Genomic DNA, 5,133 nt, shown 5'->3' with positions numbered 1-5,133 from the left:
TCAAACGATACGCCCTTGAAAAGATATTGTCGAGGCGCAACTTTTTCATGTAGAACACTTTCGCTAATGTGTTGCGGTTTAAGAGCAATTTTGATTTAAACGAAATGCGGACATTGTTTTTTCGCGACACCAAAATCAATGAAAAAACTGCATCAGACAGACGAGCGCACTTCTTCAGACAGACACCGCATTGCATCAGACAGTCAAGTGAACTTCATTATTTCTTTTGTCGGATGTAAATTTTTCTCAGCCGAGTGAACTTCATTATTTCTTTTGTCGGATGTAAATTTTTCTCAGCCGAGTTTTTGACATCTTTTTTTCAACATTTTTTATGACCGAGAATGGACCACAGGGACGAGGGAAGTGAATCGCGACATATATCAAAGCTAACCGCATTACTTTTTTGTTGTTTTGCTAAAAAAAAATCGCACTTTCATGCTGTGTGCAAGTGAACCTCATTACTCCCGAAAGTGAACCACATCCGAGAACTGCATGAGGCGAGTGTAATTCACAATTGAGGGGAAGTGAACCACGTCACAAACTAAAGTTAACCACATGAGACGAGGTGGGGCGAGTTCACAATTACAATTGCATACAACCGTACATCCCACATCACATAAAACACGCTTTTTGGACTACTCAAATAGGAACAACAAACTGCAAAAACAAAATCCACATCCTCGAACATGTTCACGCTAGGGAACTGCATGCCTCGTCGCCCACATCTTCCCAGCATCGCACTGTACTAGACCCAGAAGATAATTGCACCACACAAGCAAAACAATGCAAAATGTACAGTAAAAATGAACTACATGGGTGATTAGGAGCACACTGAACACCCAAAACCACAGAACCTCACTGGGAGCACCCAGTCAGTTGCACGGTTGAGGCATAAAAATACACCAAACTGCACGGTTGCCAGGAATCCGATACTGACCGACCCCGTCAACCCGCCGGGATGGACTTGTTGTGGACCTCGCTCCTCGCCGAAGGGAGCTTGCACTCCGGGCGCAGGTAGTGGAGGTCGGATCTTGACATGGCAGGGAGAGGAGGCCGTCCTCTCCTCAGATGAAGCAACAGGAAAAGGCGTGGCGCGGCCAGCGCCATTGGATTTTCATAACAAACTGCAAAAGAATACTCAGTGAGCTGCAAAAAATATTGAAAGGAGCTGCAAACAGGGGGAGGCGGATCTAGCACTGAATGACGACTTGTGTTACGCACTGCACGCCGAGCTCAGACGAACCACACGCCCCGCCGAATAAGCTGCACGGAGAGTGAACTCTTTCAACACAACCATGCAGCAACACAAAATAACCTACACAAAATCAGCTAGTACAAAAGAAATTGACGGCATCACACAGCCATCCGAGCTGAAGTGCTTCACTAGAGAACCGGATCAGAACACACGATGCAGAACACACCTACGCAATGTGCACTGCAAGCTGATGCAGGAACCATCACGGGCGGTGCAATCTTCACAAATCACTACAAGCTGATGCAGGAACCAACTGCGTGGCGTTTGGTACCGAACAACATGGCGACACTGTTTTCTAGCTGCTGCTCGACAGGGGACTGCCACAGAGCAGAGAAAGAGAGTTGCAAGATGGGGAGGCTGGTGGCCGCGGCTGGTGGCGTCGGACCAAATGGACTGCACCGAACCACATCATGCTCGCGCCCGAGCTGCACGCAGGGGGTATCGAACTGCAGAAGCCAAAAAAATTGTCGGCGCCCATGGATGAGCTGCTAGAGGGCTCGCGGTGCACTGCTCCAGGGCTCGCGGCGCACTGCTCGAGGATGGCGGCGGGTCTGGGCGGGCCGGCATGATGGGGGAGGTAGAAGGAGGCCGGGAAGGGAAGGGTGGGTTGCGGAGGTGGGGCGGCGGCTCGGGGTGCCGTCGCGGCCTGGCTCCTGCAGCGGGGCGTCGCAGGGGCCCGTCGTGGCCTGGATCCGGCGCCTGGATGTCGTGGGGGCCCGCCGAGGCCTGGATCCGGCGCCGGCTCGTGCGGGAAAGTCGTCGGGGCCTGGGTGGCTCGTCGGCGATGGGAGGAAGGCCCCGGTAGGGTGGGGCGGGGTGGCTCGCTGGCGAGGGGAGGGAGGTGGTGAGGTGGTGGAGGTGGTTCGTTGGTGGGGGAACGGAGGTGGTGCGGTGGTGGGGGAGGGGGCACGAGGAGATGGAGAGTGATGGTGGGCGGGTGGGCTTCGGCCGGGGTGAAGCTTTTTTTCGTCGGTAGGTGGCTGTGGTCGGGGTGTTAGCAAAATAAGATTTGGTGTATATCTTTATCTTTATCTTTATCTTTATCTTTATATATATATATATATACTTACTTTTTTTTTACTAATAAAGTGGCTATCGCTTCTGCCCGTCCGTCATTAAAACCGCCCCTAAAGTTGCAAAAAATTACCCACCAATGCCACCGTTAATTTTTTTTTGTCCGCTTAAAAAGTGTAGATCCCCTCATGGACAACAACTGTATGACCAGCGCATTGGTTGGTTCCTTGGCCTAGCTCGCTGGAGGTCGTGGGTTTGATTCCCACATCCTCCCTTTTTCTTTTAATTTCTTTCAAAGATAAAATATTTTTGAAAATTTCATATCTTTAAACCCTTACTCAATGTGACATGTCATATATGAAAATTCATCAGAAAAATGTGTACATTCCAAATATGCCATTATCATTAATTTTTAAAATTATGTTCAGGGTGCAAACTTAAATAATACCTTCTTTATATGATGAGATATTTTAAAAATGCATATTGCATATGTCCTTATAGATTGATTATTTTTGGTGGAGCTATGCAATATGTTTGCAACCAGATTAAGTAACTGAATTACGATTCCCACATCCTCCCTTTTTCTTTTAATTTCTTTCAAAGATCAAATATTTTTGAAAATTTCATATCTTTAAAACCCTTACTCAATGTGACATGTCATATATGAAAATTCATCAGAAAAATGTGTAGATTCCAAATATGCTATTATCATTAATTTTTTAAAATTATGTTCAGGGTGCAAACTTAAATAATACCTTCTTTATATGATGAGATATTTTAGAAATGCATATTGCATATGTCCTTATAGATTGATTATTTTTGGTGGAGCTATCCAATATGTTTGCAACCAGATTAAGTAACTGAATTATGATGCCAAACACACACAAACTACGTAGATTCCAAATATGCTATCATCATTAATTTTTAAAATTATGTCCAGGGTGCAAACTTGAACAATACCTTCTTTATATGATGAGATATTTTAGAAATGCCTATTGCATATGTCCTTTATAGATTGGTTGTTTTTGGTGGAGCTATCCAATATATTTGCAACCAAATTAAGTAACTGAATTATGATTGCAAACACACACAAAATACGTAGATTTCAAATATGCTATCATCATTAAATCTAACTTGGTGCTAGATACATTCATTTGAGGGACAAGTTTGGGACAAGCTTTTTCGGATGGAGGGAGTATATGACAAAAATAATGCACATTTTATCATTAAATACTAAAATGTACTTTGCTATTTTCATTCTAATGAAATATTTTTTTGGGCATCACCGAGAAACAACAACAAATGCGTAAACATATACTGGCAACTTGGTAGATATTTGTGTTGTATAATGAATTCTAAACACCTTGAGTACACTTCAAAAATCATCACACCTTTATGTTTTTGCACAACACCATTTATCATGTTGCTTGTTGCGTGGCATCATGAAAGATTTTAAGGGATTTGTTGATGTCGTTGTGTTTATAAGGCATGCATTTTTTTCTCCCGTTGCAACGCACGGGCATATTTGCTAGTATATATATGTGTGCCCAAGCAAGCGATGGACGTTTTCCTCTAGCACTCACTCACGGGGTTCTCAGCGAGATGCTTCGTCCATCTATGTGTGCCCGCTTGTTCAATCACTTCGACCGATAGCGATAGAGGTTAATTTGACTTATAATTAGGAGTGGATTAAATTTTGGTTCGTCTTATACGGTTCGGTACATGGAACTATATACTTCACGCGCACGTGTATGCACGAATCCCTCCCACCAGGTCAAAGTGGGGGGCGAGCACGTGACGCATCATGAACCAGATCTGTGTGGGGGCTATGCGTTTTTTGACGTATGCATGGGCCACATCAAAATATTGTGCTTTTGGTATTCAAACATATATGCATGCATCACGCATGTCCATATATACATATGTTTGGGGCACATATATACATGTAGTGGTTGTGTTTGGACACTCTTCCTCGCTTGGTTATCATCGACGGCCTATATATTCATGTGCATGTGTAGACGTCCATCACTTCGACCAACAACACGAGAGAGCTAGGTTACCACGGTGGATTCTTCTTCTCTTGGTCCGCGTTACCGTATAGTCATATGTCGATCATGGTGAGATTCCATACCTGAGTTTGAGGGCTTGCATACACATGAATCCCTATATATACCCTCGCTCCGTGTGGGGACTTTCCGGTTCCAAAAGCACGCGGCCACATCAATGTTGTGCATTGGGTATATTCAAACACCACATGACACTTCATACATATGTTGCGTCACATGCAAACAGTGGTTGCCTTCCGGCACTCCCTCGCGTGGTTATCGGTGACAAGCTATCCTATTTTGTGGGGCCTCATGTGGAACGTCAATGCATGACTTTGACCCAACAAACAAGAGAGGTTATACGACCAAGGTGGTGATTCTTCTTGGTCAGTCTTACAATACGCCTTGGTGAGATGCCCGGCCCCTCCCACCGACTCAAAGTGTGTGTGGGGGTGGCATAGTACTACTTCATACTAGATGAACCTCCGTGGGGTCGGGGATGCCCTGTTAATTTACGATGTACATGTGCCACATCAAATTTTTGATTTGGTAACGCTAGAAGAACACATCTGTGGGCCCGCACATGGTCCACATTTGACCGGAAGCAAAGGGGGGAGGGGGTTGATGTACTCCTTTCGGTTTTGTGTTACAGTACGGTGAGATGTCAGACCTAGCTATTTGGGGGCATGCGTTCATAGCTAGGATTCCCCTCCCGGAAACACGAAGTGTGTGCGGAGAGGAGGGGGGCTGGCAATAATAATGAGCGCTTTGTGCGACAAGTGCCACATCAAAGTTTTGCATTGGGTATTTGAACATCAA

The 5,133-nt window shown here is 45.2% G+C and overlaps 1 long non-coding RNA gene across 1 annotated transcript; it reads right to left on the bottom strand.

Annotated features, from left to right (window-relative positions):
• Positions 1-514: 514 nt before the first annotated feature.
• Positions 515-2,167, bottom strand: LOC123090580 (uncharacterized). Its single transcript, XR_006442472.1, has 2 exons — positions 1,422-2,167; positions 515-1,263 (listed from the first exon to the last, which is right to left on the bottom strand). It is a non-coding gene; the product is annotated as an uncharacterized lncRNA (long non-coding RNA).
• Between the last annotated feature and the right edge of the window lie 2,966 nt (positions 2,168-5,133).

The sequence above is a fragment of the Triticum aestivum genome, chromosome 1B, assembly GCF_018294505.1.
Source record: "Triticum aestivum cultivar Chinese Spring chromosome 1B, IWGSC CS RefSeq v2.1, whole genome shotgun sequence".
Classification (NCBI taxonomy): Eukaryota; Viridiplantae; Streptophyta; class Magnoliopsida; order Poales; family Poaceae; genus Triticum; species Triticum aestivum.
Note: the sequence above shows the minus strand (reverse complement) of the source record. Positions and strands in the feature narration are given on the sequence as shown.